At 43.0% G+C, this 15267-nt stretch overlaps 1 long non-coding RNA gene across 3 annotated transcripts in view; it reads left to right on the top strand.

Annotated features, from left to right (window-relative positions):
- The first annotated feature begins 366 nt into the window (after window positions 1–366).
- LOC128931736 (uncharacterized) overlaps window positions 367–15267 on the top strand; it is a 32600-nt gene continuing 17699 nt past the window's right edge. For 2 of the 3 annotated variants that reach the window (XR_008480608.2, XR_008480610.2), the window contains exons 1-5: window positions 367–684; window positions 2389–2543; window positions 10688–10775; window positions 12787–12879; window positions 15105–15195. This is a non-coding gene — a long non-coding RNA (uncharacterized LOC128931736). The remainder of the gene's footprint in view (window positions 685–2388; window positions 2544–10687; window positions 10776–12786; window positions 12880–15104; window positions 15196–15267) is intronic. The other variant, XR_008480609.2, reaches the window with a different exon arrangement.

A 15267-nucleotide genomic window follows, 5' to 3' on the forward strand; every position in this document is an offset into this window, starting at 1 on the left:
ATAGAAAATGCCAGTCAGACTCTCCAAAACCAACTGAGCATTCTTCCCCTTCACCCTGCTGGAGAAACGCTAGAAAGGTTTAATTTTTCACTGTGTAAGCATGTATCCCATCTCTTGGGGCGATGCAGATTGCAGGCAAATAGACAAATGTATGTTTCTTTATTTAGTTTGCTTTTTCAATTTTTTCAGCAGAGAGGTCTATAAGTAAATGATGTTAAAGGATTTATGTTCTTTCTGTGTGTGTGTGTGTGTGTGTGTGTGTGTGTGTGTGTGTGTGTGTCTGTGTGTGGTGTTGAGGGCCCTGAGGGTTCTTAGGAGGCCATGTGTGTATGAGTCACCATCAGCATGGGAGGGGAGCTCAGGGCTGCAGAGCTGATGCTCTCTTAGTTTACTAGGAGCTCTCTTCACCTTCCCCTCCCGCATGGAGAAAAGAGCAGCAGCCACAGCTACGCTAGTGATTAACTTTGGAAGGAAATTAAGGCTTGACCGCTGCTGCTGACCTGAGGGGAGAGTCACCTCCAAGCAGACTGCGCTGGCTCAAGAACATGGAGTGAGCCGCAGCAGGTGGAAGCACTCAGAGAGGGCGCTGCTAGCATCAGGTCCGGAGGGGTTCCACTCGAGGTTCGACGCAGAGAAGGAAGGAGGAGGAGAAGAGAATAAGAGGGAGAGAAGAAAGCAAAAAATGTATGTTTGTGTGTAGGGGGTGAGTGGAAAACAAAAGACAGCATTTTGCCAGCTCTTCTCTGAAAGGCAATCATCTCCACTTACTGTCTGAATAGCCCAGGCTCAAAGCACAGCAGCCTGTGGGCCAACTTCTGCCTGTCCTGGGATGTGCACTTCCCGGCAGGAAGGTGAAAGGGCCAAGGGGAGATCGCTGGAAAGGCTGGGAGGAGGGAGGAGAGGAGGGGGGTGCACGAGGTTGAAGGGGGAGAGAATGAGCGTGGAGGCAGAGGAGTAGGGGTGGGAAGGAATAGAGAAAAAAAGAGGAGGGGTGGGGGAGGGGAGAGAAAAGAAAGGGGAAAACTCCTTTGCTGACACGGGGCATAACTTAATTTTCACGGTGCCGGGACAGCTGTATCGTGTAATCTGCCATGGCATGCCGTTAAAGCTTCAATGACTTTACTGACCCAGAAGGGAGACTCAGACCGTGGAGAGGCTTTTGAAAAGAAGTGGTGATCTTTCACGATTTATGAGCTTGTCTTAAAGAAACAGACTCCACTCACTTTAAATTAATCACCCTTTCCAGGGTGCATAGAAATGGGGGTCTTGGTGCCGCGCGCAGTGAAGGCCCCTGTGAGATGGGGCAGCTTTGACCCCGGATCGGCGGATGTGAGGGTGGCGGTGGAGGTGAGGGTGCTGGAGCGGTCGTTTTTTCCATTTCGTCCCTTTCCCAGCCCGCGCGCCCCCGCAGAGACGGGGGGCGGGGGTGGGAAGAGGAAAGAGGGCCCGGGCTGCGGGACTGCGACTTGCGGAGGAAGGGGCACCGTCTCCTTAGGGAGGCCCGGGAGGTCAGAGCAGGGATAGCTGGCAGGGGGTGGGAGACAGCCTGTGTGTGGTGGGGAAGGGCCGCATTCGCGTTCCTGCACTTGCATTCATTGTGCAAGAAGAAAAAAGAAACCAGGAGAAATATAAGGCATTTCACACCCTGATGAAACGCGAGACCTCCCGTGTGATTAAACCGCTGAAAGGAAAAGTGGGGTATTACCAGAACCACGTGATCCTCCCTCATTTTCCATATTTCTGAGAACAAAAAGGTGAAAACTTCATCCTAATGTGCAGATACCGCTTGCTTAAATTTCGGCCGAGGCATATTTCCCCCCAAAGGAACTCTTGGTAGAAGTGACAAACCTAAAATTACCAGCCATAATGTTCCCTAAAACAGTCCCGAGACCAGGAATATTCTCTAACTTAATATCACCCAGCAAAATACTGCATTTATCTTTGAAACACCTTTGCACATTGCAAAGCTTTCTCTTGGTGATTCACCTACCTCTGCAGAGAACAAATGAGTCTATAGACTCATGCGTGGTGGTTTTCCCTTCATTTCATTTGGGGTTGCCCTTTGTACCTGTTTTGCATGGCCAGCGGCTTCTGCATTTTAACACATTTTGGAGCCTTTTTATAGTTCTATGGTTTCAACAACAGCTGTGTAAGACTGGTTATCTTTGAGCAGTTTCAGATGTGTTGAAGGCTCCCCAGCTCCTAAAAGATCTGCTACTCTGTGAAACCTTTAATGGAGGTAGAAGTGGGATCCCGTTAAAAGAAATTTCAAAGACAACAATGGAGCAAATCTAGTCTTTATAATTTTGATAAAATATTGTATCTGGTCTCTGTATAGTTACTATAACAATTTCTTCTTAACCAATGGCGTTGCTCCATATTTTAAAGTTTGGCACCAGTCAACAGACGTCTAAAGACGCTCGTATGGAGGGGCTTGAAGAGAACCGAAGAAGCTGGCCATGCTCCCACCCGCCTTATGAGAGGCTCAGACATAGCCTTGAACTATCCCTGGGACACCCAACTCTTCCAAGCTATTCAGTGAGGTAATGTGGCTCCCAAGGGGATGTCATTGGAGGTACTCTTCTTGTGTCCAGCACCAGTCAGGGTTTGATGGTTTCAATTTAGTTTTTCTTTCTTTTTTTTTTTTTGAGATGGAGTCTCAGTCAGTTGCCCAATCTAGAGTGCAGTGGCGTGATGTCGGGTCACTGCAACCTCCGCCTCCGGGATTCAAGCGATTCTCCTGCCTCAGTCTCCAGAGTAGCTGGGACTACAGGCACCCACCTCCACAGCCAGCTAATTTTGTATTTTTAGTAGAGACGGGGTTTTGCCATGTTCGTCAAGCTGGTCTCGAACTCCTGACCTCAGGTGATCCACGTACCTCAGCCTCCCAAAGTACTGGGATTACAGGTGTGAACCACCACACCTGGCCAATGCTTTAAATTTCACAAATACAAGCTACAGTACTGTCACGGTACTGTTGATTTTATAGTTCCTTTGCTAACATTGCAAATTGGGCAAGCAGAGTGGGGGAGTTCTCCATGACTTGTTTTTCACTGAGCATCTCATTGGAAAACTTCAACAACATACAGCTCTAGACTGGAGCTTCATAGACTGGAGCTCAAGTATGCATCATTTTAAGAAGCCACTTTAAAGCATGTATGGGTATGAATTTCCCATGGCATAAAATTAATTATTCTAAAGTGGACAACTCAGTAATTTAGTACATTCAAAATAGTGTGCAACTGCCACATCCATCTGGTTCCCAGACATTTCTCTCTCTCCAGAATAAAACTCTATACTCATTAAGCAGTTTTCCTTTTCCCTACCTCTATGCCCAGACAACTACCACTCTGTATTCTGTCTTCTTGGATTTACCTATTTCGAATATTTCATGTAAATGGAATAATACAATACGTGACCTTCTGCACCTGGCTTAGGGCTGCATATTTTTAAGACAGAGGTTCTTGCTGATAGAGGCACAATATCCCCCTAAAGACAGATTTTGCACTTTTTCACCTGAATGCTTTCCCTTTTAATTATCATCACACAACTTCACAACATCAAGCGTGAAACAGTTAATGATTAATTTTGCCTTACAATCCATCTTACAGCCGCAATTTTATTTATTTACTTTTATTTATTTATTTATTTCTGAGATGGAGTCTTGCTCTGCTGCCCAGGCTGGAGTGTAGTGGCACCATCTTGACTCACTGTAATCTCTGCCTCCTGGATTCAAGCAATTCTCCTGCCGCAGCCTCCTGAGTATCTGGGATCACAGGCCTGCACCACCACACCTGGCTAATTTTTGTAGTTTTAGTGGAGACGGGATTTTGCCACTTTGACCAGGATGGTCTTGAACTCCTGACATCAAGTGATCCACTACCTCAGCTTCTGAAAGTTCTGGAATTACAGGTGTGAGCCACAGTGCCCAGCCTATAGCAACAATTTAAATTTTTTGTGACTCTCAATTTTTATCGAGTTTATTCTCAATAAAAAATTTTAATTGAGATTTAATGCAATATTCATGGATTAAATCTACCTATGTGGATGTACCATGATTGTAGTGATAGAATACATTAAATATTTTGCTCTACTTCTAGAAGTTGTTTTCTATGTACTTCTGCATGTTCCTAATATTTACATGTGTTTATTTTTCTCTTTGGGCTGCATATCATATCACTGCATTAATGTACTATAATTTTCCACACCTTTTTTTTGCCTTTTGATATTGCTATGCTAAACATCTTCATTCATAAAATTGCCTGGATGTTTTGTGTTACTGGTATTTCCTTAGGATAGAATTCTAGAAATGGCATTATTGGATTGAAAGCATGGATTTAAAAAACTCTTTTTTCATGAATGAAGTAGTTAATGTTTGTTCTAATCACAGCTCTGAAAGAACATTTGACACTTACGTTGGAATAAAAGCCTTAGCCTTTCAATGTCAGCTTCATCTCATCCCACACTCAGATCAGAACAGTTCCAAGTTTCAAAGTGTGTCACACAGCAGCCGAAATGGCTAGCCTGCATGGATACACAATACATTGCCTCGATGATGACTAACCGTCCATCTGTGCACACTCCCTCCGATCCCCGGGTTTCAAAGATCTCACAACAACCTGAGATCCGCTTTAGGAGAGTAGAGAGGAAATTTTGCTAGAAGATGACAGATCTTGGGAGAGCCTGTGCTTCAGTGGCTGTCAGAAGGCAGCCTAGAAGTGTCCCTCTCATCTACCACCTGGCAGTGAACTCAGGGCATGCCATCACAGCCAGGAGTAAAGATGCATGAGGAAGGATGTCGACTGTGGTTTCCACAGTAAGGAATGGGTAAGATAGGGGAAGCAGACTTAGGACTGGCTACTTTGAAGAATTTCAGCAGGCTCTGGGGTATAGGGACTTTCTCTAGTCCTCAAGTACCTGGCCCTGGAATGATTAAGGCAGGGGAAAAGTAGCTTGGTGTGTGAGAGCCAGTTATTAGAGGAGGTGGGGGTGGTCATGTTGTCTGGGCTCTGGATTGGTTGGTTTGCATATATGAAAGGTGCGCTGGCAGGTGGGTTGTTTACTGTCCCTAGGAATCTGCTAACCTGGGGAGGAGCAGTCTCTATGTTTAGCAACACACCAAGATACAAAAGCATTGGAGATACAGAACATAACAAGGCATGGTTAATTCAACACTTTAAAGCCACTGAATAGATGCCAAATCTGGTGATTTGGAATTAACTATAATGGTAGCACATGCAAGTGAGGAGCAGGGGTAGAGAAGGAAATGTGGTGCATTATAGCCTCTCAGCACAGTCCACCAATGACCTTGTCTTTTCCATGAATGCATATGCATCAATATGACTATATTAGGAAATTCTACTTTCTTTAATAGATGGAACCCAGACATCCTCTGTCAAATATAGGGAAAGAGAGCATGAACAGAAAACGAGGCTAGGCTACACAGCTCCAGTCATTGTTCTCTCTATAGGATCCACATTCCCCTGTGTGTTTTTTTGCTGGAAATTTCTGCTACTAGCATGCTAACTTGGAGAAGTAGTTGTTGTTTCTTTAGCACTCTGATCCAGGTGTGCTCCTTATAAGTGGCTGAACAATGGGGAGGTATGAAAAAAAAAAAAGCTTCCTGAAGCAAGAGTGGAGCAAAAGAGAAATAAAAATAAGTACTATCTTTTCAATAATGGATAATGCTCATTTTGAGCCTGTGGTCCATCCCAGGGCTGCCTTCCTGGCCAGCACCAGGTTGTGTCCACTGAAGCAGTGGTCATCTCTAACCTACGCTACTGGAGTGAACTCTTAGACATTCAAGTTTCTCAAAGTAAAGACCAAGGAAAGGAGTGACATTGTCTCCTCCATCCTTTCAATCCCACTCTCGTAATTCCTGTTTCCTGTCTGAGGAATCCAGCCCTTATCTGGGTGGATGACCTCCCCCTTAGGAATGTTCTTCATCCACAGGGGTTTCATCTCACCCCTGCAGATCTCAACAGAACAAATGTATCTCAGTGAAATATAACCATTCAGAATGATAAGATATCCCCCAAGATTCCAGCCCCCTGGTATACATTCCCTGTATAATCTCTGGGACTTTGATGAAATGGTCACTCCCATGATTAGGTTATGCTGTATGGTTCAGCTTGTGTTAGGAAAGGAAAAACTATCCTTCCTCGGCCTGATCTAATCAGGTGATGATCCACTGAAAGAGATTGGAGAAATAGATTTGAAAGGTGACAGAGATTAACACAAGAGTCTCTAATGCTGACTTTGAAGACGGAAAGGAACATGCAACAAGGATTGTGAGTGGCCTTTGGGAACTGAGAGTGGTTCCTGGCTGACAGACAGCAAAGAAACTGGGAACTCAGTCCTACAACTGCAACTCACTGGATGTAACCTTAGAAGAGGGCACTGCACTCCAGGTGAGAACACAGCCTGGTTCTCACCTTGGCTTTAGCCTTGTGAGATCCTGAGCAGAAAGCCCAGTCACAACATGCCTATATTTTTGACCTCAGAACGGTGAGCTAACAATGGGAACTATACATAACCCACAAACTTATCTCATCCTTGCCACAAGACACAAAACCTCTGGATATGCCTAGTCACACATGTGAACATCTCCAAAACAGTATATCTTGGACCGAGAACCACTTTTCTACTGTCAAGATAGGAGGAACATCTTTGCCACTGATGGATCAATGCGGTGATGCCATCCGGAGAGTAATGAGTGCCATTTTAAGCCACTGAGTTTGTGGTGACTTGTTACGCAGCAATAGAAAACCAAGCCAATTCCAGCCTTCTTTAGTGAAGCACATCTAATTAAGTCATAATGTCTAGAAATTCTATTGCAGAAGGAGACTTGATGGCAGTGGGTTCTGTTGCAGAATGTCTCAGTGTGTTCTGGGGTCTGCCATGAAAATATCAGCTGAAATCGTTTCATGACACAAACCCCACTGCCTCTAACTTACTGTCTCATTACTCTCTGATGGTGAAAAAGGCAGTTTGCCTTATCTAGTTACTAATCAGTGGATGCTTAAATCTACCTCTTTCCAGGCAATGATGAAGTTAACAAAGTAATTCTGGGTATTGCTATCTGCTCTTAATCCTGCCCAAACTTACTAGGAAACCTACCCAGGAACCTATGACCTGGGTTGCTGATACCATAATTCAGGTCATAAGGCCCTATGTCATAAAAGGGCCAAAGAGTAAGTGGAACCATGTGGCATCACCACATTGATCCATCAGTGGCAAAGATATTCCTCCTAGCTTGACAATAGAAAAATGGTTCTCCATCTACAGGCCAAAATATACTGACCTGGAGATGTTCACATGTGTAACATAGGCATATCCAGATGTTTTATGTCTTACAGTAAGGATGAGATAGTTTGTGGGTTATGTGTAGTTCCCATTGTTAGCTAAAATCCCAGCCCAATGAAACCACTACTTTAGAGAGCCATATGGCATTGGTTTCTAGCTAGACCTCCTGATGATAAACAAAATGAAGAAAACACACATTTTTGTTTTCTGACTACCAAAACTGCTGATGAGAAATCATCTGGTGTATCCACATATATAGCCTCAAAGAGGCATTCTCAGGGCTGGTGAAAATATTTTTATTTAAAAGGGAAAGGGTACCACGTACAGTATCTGTTTGAGTTCAGATATATTGCATGATTTCCATCAGCATTAACTTAATCTCCAGTTTAACACCAGAGAGAGAAAGATGAGACTTTCTCAAACTTTTTTGACCTCTTTGAGTTTTTGTTTCTAGGCTGGAAAATGGAACGATTCCTGTTTTGTAGGATTGTTGTGAGATTTGAATAAAATAATGTAAGTAAAATACTTTGTATAATACCTGGCACATAGTAAACCACAAATGAGAGCAATAATCATCACCATTATCACCATCAACATCATCATACCATCCCCATTGTTATCATCAATATCATCTTCATCATCTCATTATCATTATTAAAAACAACATCTTTACTGAAAGCTTGCTACCCTTTAGTCCACCTTAATTCACCTGGCTTCAACATTACCTAAAATACCTCTGTATTTACATACTGAAAAATATTAAGTAACTAGCCGGGTGCCGTGGCTCATACCTGTAATCCCAGCACTTTGGGAGGCTGAGGTGGGCAGATCACCTGAGGTCAGGACTTTTAGACCAGCCTGGCCAACATGGCAAAATCTTGTCTCTACTAAAAATACAAAAATTAGTTGGCTGTGGTGGTGCACATCTGTAATTCCAGCTACTCAGGAGGCTGAGGCAGGAGAATCGCTTGAACCTGAGGGGGGCGGAGGTTGCAGTGAGCCCAGATCACACCACTGTACTCCAGCCTGGGTGACAGAACAAGACTCCGTCTCAAAAAAAAAAAAAAAGGCACTAAGACAAAGGCACAGTCGACAGGTATAATACACACTACACTGGTCAGTTCTTACCTAACTTTTAATTCCAATGGCATAAAATATTATGCCTGTTTACTTAAAATAAATATTTCCCAGCATCTTTATATAAGGTCATTTGTTTTAGAGAAATCATCTTCATATTGCAGTTTCTTTTCTGTAATTCCTGGGAATACCTCTTCTATGGGCATGACTTCAGTCGCCTGCTCCCATGCCCATCCCACATCCTATCTCCATGTTATCATTCAGAATAAATTGTAGGGAGGTGGGGAAGCTGTATTAACGAAGACAAGACTGTAATTGTTTTCTCACTACAAAATCTTTTCCTAAAACCTAGTGTATGCGGTTTGACTTCTGCATAGCTTTTTCTTAATTATAAGACAGTTTTTTCCTGTTCATCTTTATATTTTTTGTGTTTGGAAGGGATATTTTTTATTTGTTGTTTACATTGCATGTTTAAAGTTGGTCCCATTGTTTGTAATTAACAAAACAAAGCTGGAGAATGGGAATAATGATTGATGGTAGGAAAAGTTGAAAGTGGACTGAGCATAGAGGTTTGTAGCATATGAGACTTAACTGTACATTACCATCACAGTGGTTCTCCTGTGTAAAATGGCACTGATGTCATCTTCATTTAGTGTGCTTTCTTTTTAGCTTAATGGTTTGTTTTGCATGTGGTATATACATCCAAAAGTTATAAAACAGTAAAAAAACAAAAAGTGGAGAGAGATTCACCCACTCCTCTTTACAGTACCTACTTCTTCCTACCTCTCAGAGGCAGTTGCTATTAGCAGTCACTACACATCCTTCCAGCATCTGGTGAGCACTTAACATTAAAAAATTGTGTACATATTAATTAAACATATTAATGCTTTTTAAGCTTTAACTTTAACTGTATATATAGAATGCTTTATTATTCTTTTTAATGGGTACCTAGTATTCCAGCGTGTGGATGAATCATAATATAATTGGTGAATCAGGCTGGGTGTGGTGGCTCACACCTGTAATCCCAGCACTTTAGGAGGCTGAGGCGGGTGGATCACGAGGTCAAGAGATGGAGACCATCCTGGTCAACATGGTGAAACCCCGTCTCTACTAAAAATATAAAAAATTAGCTGGGCTGAACCCAGGAGGCGGAGGTTGCAGTGAGCCGAGATGGTGCCATTGCACTCCAGCCTGGGTAAACAGGAGCGAAACTGCGTCTCAAAAAAAAAAAAAAATTGGTGAATCCTCTTCTGATGAACATTTTCATTGTTTCCAATGTTGGGCTATTATAAACAATACTACTGGAAATATTTAGAAGCATCGTTTCAGTGGGCTATTTTTTACTTTTTAAGAAATTTTTCAAAAGTATTTATAAGCATCCAGTGGATGCCTAGCAAACTCAGTCTCTTCAAAACTATTTTTTGCTGGTAAGCATTAAGCTCCACCACTAGGATTCTCATTTAAGTATGATTTTTTTATCCCAAAACTCTGGGAAACCACTGTCAGATGACTCTTTTGTGTGGTAAGAGAAAATATTCCTCTCTCAATGCCACCTTAAATTTGATTACTGTTTCCTGCCAAGCAAAATAGCAGAGCAAACCTGTGCTCCATAGTTATTTTCTAGCTAAATCATCCCCTGTAGCCCAGAATTCTCAAGATTTATACTCTTCACTGGCTGTCCTCCTGCCGCTCTGCCCACTTACATGTGTGGCAGGCAAGTATCCCCAGACAAAAAAATTAAAAGTGAAAAATGTTAAGAATATTTCTTGCCTTTATAATGAACATTATATAAGCAATTGGAGTTTTCTTCATAATCTAGCATGGACTAAATATAGAATGATCATAAAATCATTTATAAACTATCTGCCTCATGATGAGACTACAGTGACTGTTGTTATACATGTGTGTGCAGACATGTCTGAAGCAGGTAAATGAGCATTTGCCCATGGACTGTATCTACATGATAATAATTAGAATAAACATGCCATGTCATGGGCTAGTTAATTATCACTCAAGGAGTATTCACAGAAAACCTCTATGCATCCATCACTCATAGCTCATATCTCTTTGTTCACTCTTTGCTACCTTCGAGGTATATAAAGTTATATGAATCCAATTTAACTTTTGGCAATGTGCCACAGAGTGGCAAAAAATTCTGATACTTGCACCAAACATTTATCTGATTTCCTCGTAGCACTGATTGGTTGGTAATTGAATCAGCTTGTATTAAGATGACTTGTACGGGAGTTGTAGGACTGTGGGGCTCAAGAGAGCTTCGAGATGATCACGTTCAATCTTTTTTCAGTGATGAGAAAACTAAGCTGTGGAACAGACTGTTACCTGCCCAGGATGAGACAGCAAGCTCAGATGAGACTTCTGACTTCCTGATCCAGGTTAGGATTCTTTCCTTTTTTCTAAGTCAAATGGACCAGTTGTTACTTCAGCTATTTTTACTCTCCTAAGTTTTGTTTCCATATGATGCCCCATAATGGGTGTACTGTATGTGTGCTGCCATAGGTTTTGAGAAATATTTAATCTCTGAAGGGGATTTTAAAAGTCACCTGGCCCATAATACATTTTTCCCTCTAATTATCAATATTATGATCTGTCTTTCTTGTAGTCATTCTGTTCCCTTGGTGATCTCCTAAACAAAATAGAAATGTGGCAGGTAAATTGAGCAATTAGTATGTGTGTTTTCCCATTTCAGTATCATTCCTTTTCTGTTCCAAGAAGGTCATTGGACTGCCTGGCCCCAGGGGGAGGTTTCTTTTGTTTTCAGGAGCCCTGAGGGAGGTGAGGACTGTGCTAAAGGGGAGGATGGAGCAGCACAGCCAAGAAGATGGGGTGGAGGGGTCCCCAAATGGGAAATGCATGGAGCTCCTTGGTCTACAGTTCCTATGGAGAGGGTGGGGCAGGCAGTGGAAGTCTAGCTATGGGTGGTCCTTGGCAGTAGACAAGACCCCCAGCTCATTTCCTACCCAAAGAGAAACCAGGGATGCTGGATTTCAGAATCTCTTATTGGCTTGGCCAGAGGAACCTCAGTTTTAATCAGAAGTCCAAATATCAAAGCTCCTTCCTCCTAGCATTGAGCTGTGCTTGAGATCCCTGGGATGTTCACAAAACCCTGCAGGGTGTGTGGGAAGGGCCTCGTATTAATTATCTCTCACTTTGTGATAACCACCCCATGACTCTGTGACTTAATGCAACAAAAATCATTTCTTTTGCTCATGAATCTACAATTGAGGTTAGTCTCCTCTCTGCTCCACCCCTGGTCAGCTGGAGAAGCTTAATTTTGGGCTGGATAATGTGCTTTCAAACTGGCTTAGCATCTATCTGGCTGGCAAGTCGGTTCTGGCCGTTGGCTGGGAGCTCTGCTAGGGCCATGGGCTGAGGATCTCAGATCCACCCTACACAGGCCTCTCCAAAGGCTGCTTGGGCTTCTTCTCACAGCCTTGGCTGGTCTCCAATACCAGGTGTCCCACAAGACGCAGGGAGAACCAACCTCAGAAGTCACATGGTGTCAATTCTGCCTCCTCAGAGGCAGGGACCTTATCTCTGCTTGTCAAAACCACACTGTTAAGTACAGCATGTAGAATGGGATGTATTCCTTGACTGTTTTTGAAAAATAGAATCTGCCATATTCCCAAATGACTGAGATTGGAATGAGCACAAGGACGGTATGGGCGGGTCTTGTCGAACTAGTGTTGTTCAAAATTTCATAGACTTCATAGCGTGTCTGTTTTCTCAGGCTTCTACAACAAAACGCCATAAACAGGGTGGCTTATAAGCCATGGAAATTTATTTCTCACAGTTCTGGAGCCTGAGAAGTTTAAGGTCAAGGTGCCAGCAGATGTGGTGCCTGGCAAGGCCTCACTTCCCTCTCGCTGGACCTGTCTTTTTGCTTCTCTGCTGGAAGGAGTGAGGGAGCTCCCTCAGGTCTCTTTTGAAAGGCATTAATCCGTTTCATAAGGGCTCTGATCCCATGACCTAATCACCTCCCGAAGACCCCACCTTCTAATACCATTACCTTGAAGATTAGGGCTTCAACACACGAATTCTGGGGGACGCAGACATTCAGACCATAGCACACTGTGTACAGAGGGATTCATTTTGCCTCAATTTGCACTGATGTTGTCTTCTTATTCTGTTTGTCAAAATAATTATATTTACACATAGTAATGTACGGAAAATATTAGAGGGACTTTCTCTTCATTTTGTATTTATTTACAATTGATTAATTTTTTCTGTCCCACAGATTTCTCATCAAAGTGGTTACTGATTTTTAATCAAATAGCTTAGATGCTCTTACTATTTAGCTATACATTTTGCAGTATAGTTCTTCCCTAATTTAATTTGTAATTTGCATTTCAATATTGTTTTTCCTTAACCTGGGCACATCTGCAGGTCGATTTAAAGGTGCTGGTGAAGTGATTACAAATCTCCCCATGGCAAACAACCTCTGCAGACTCATGAAGACGATTCTTCAATTCATTCACAGTAAGTCATCTCAGGTAAAACTCAAGAAACCTCATGCAGAGTACTTCTCTGCTGGGTTTAGCTGCTCTCGACGGTTTAAAAAAATGCTGACTGTGAGGACAACTGTGGAGGAAAATGACTTAAGGTGATTCAGAGAAAGGTATCCTTCCTTTGCTCACAAAAAAGCAAAACAATGTACAGCCCTCCCTGAAATGCCTTGTAGTCTTTCCGTCTTTTCCTTAGATCACAGCTCTCCTTAGAGTCATCATATAAATGTAAATGCAGGGGGAAAGCAGGAATCTTATCATGAAGTCTCCAACACCTTGCTGCAGAAAAGGGACCTGTTTGAAGCAGGCGGAAGATCAGGGCAGAGGGTGGGGAGGAAGCCTTCTCATGGCTGTCTTTGCAGACTCTTCATCTCTACTTGCTTTCTCCAGGTGGCGTTTGTTTCTAAAGATGAAACTGTGGTTCGTCAATACCATTTGTATATCTGGGATTTAAATAAAAAAAGATTTTGGGAGTTCGAGATCAGCCTGGCCAACATGGCAAAATCTCATGTCTACTAAAAATACAAAAATTAGCCAGGCGTGATAGCGGGTGCCTGTAATCCCAGGTACTCAGGAGGCTGAGGCAAGAGAATCACTTCAACCCAGAAAGTGGAAGTTGCAATGAGCCAAGACTGCACCATTGCACTCCAGCCTGGGCAACAGAGTGAAACTCCATCTCAAAAAAGAGAAGAGAGAAAGAGAGAAAGGAAAGAAAGAAAGAAGAAAAGAAAGAAAGAAAGAAAGAAAGAAAGAAAGAAAGAAAGAAAGAAAGAAAGAAAGAAAGAGAGAGAGAGAGAGAGAGGAGGGAGGGAGGGAAAGAAGGAAGGAAGGAAGGAAGGAAGGAAGGAAGGAAGGAAGGAAGGAAGGAAGGAAGGAAGGAAGGAAGGAAGGAAGGAGGGAGGGAAGGAGACTTTGGTTCACTTTGGAAGAAAGTCTCTTTTTATCATTAACCAGCACTTTCTATCCACACCTCATTTTCTTCATCAGAATGGAATTTATCAGGCTGCTTTAAATCAGGCCTGGGTCAGTTTCTCAAGATGAATCATTTCCAGTGGCCATTTATCCTCAGAGGCCCAATTCATCAACACAGGAATTCTCTTCCACCTGCATAAGCATCTCTTAGCTCTGGACAACATGTTGCAAGCTTTGACTTCCAGAGTGACACATGATAGTAATTTCCAAAAATGATAGCTCAGAGAGGAGAGGCCTCAGTGGATGTCTGCTGGGCCCATGGCCTCACCTGAAGAAAGCTGGCCTCTGGGATGGGGTGTCTCCAGATCTGGCCATAGTGGATCAGATATGAAAGGACTCCTCCCAGGCAGCTGGTCTTCAGGCTGGCCAGCAGGCCTGGGGCAGCTCTGTCCAATTGGGATAGGTGGTTCTGCTTAACAGGATCAGTTAGAGTTTGGTAGAAACAGGTGGGACGTCAACACGCTTCCAAAACGCACAGAGTCAACAACTTAGAGCAGGAACAGAAGCAGAGTATCAAAGACAGATGAAAAGCCACTGAGTTAGTAGAAGGCAAAGATTCTGGAGGTCAGAAGCAACACAGGAAGAGAAGAGCCTAGATTTGTGCTTCTCCAAACTTTAATATACATACATGTCCTATGAGAGTCTTCTTGAAATGCTGATTTTGATATGACAGCTCTGGGGTGGTGCCTGAGACTCTGCATTTCTAATGAGCTTCAGGTGCCTCCGGATGCTGCTTCACAGGTCATACCTGGTTGCAAGGGTTCAGAAAACCAACAGTTCTCAGCCTGTGGCTGAGCACTAGAATTGTCTGAGAAGTTTATAAAAATCTAGTCTCCAGAAGTGGAATCTGGGCATCTCCAGGCAATTCCACCAGACAGCCAAGGTTGAAATCATTGGCTTGGAGCAAAGTTAGTTGCTGGTTGAGAAGTCATAGATATTGACTCGGCCCCATCACTGAATGTCCAGAGAGGAGCAGCAGGTGTCTTTTCAAGGACATGCCTATCACACTTGCTATGTCTTGAACATATGCTCTGGCTCCCATGAGGCATCTGCTTCTGTTTATTTTTTTTTTGAACTTCAATAGTTTTTGGCGTACAGGTGGTTTTGGTTATACGGATAAATTCTTTAGTGATGACTTCTGAGATTTCAGTGCACCTATTACCCATGCTTCTGTTTTCACCACCGTCATCAACCCAGTTAACCCAAACATATCACTGTTCTTTACAGCATGGAAGAATTCAGGGAGGATGACAATGGTAATGTTTCTTTTACTTCATCTATGAAATATACAACCAGGACCAGAGGGTGTCTGCCTAAGGTATTCAAAGTCTCGTGGGTAGTTGTGCTATTTGTCCACAACTCTGCATTTATATGGTCCCATGTCGGCATT

Source organism: Callithrix jacchus, chromosome 1, assembly GCF_049354715.1.
Source record: "Callithrix jacchus isolate 240 chromosome 1, calJac240_pri, whole genome shotgun sequence".
Classification (NCBI taxonomy): Eukaryota; Metazoa; Chordata; class Mammalia; order Primates; family Cebidae; genus Callithrix; species Callithrix jacchus.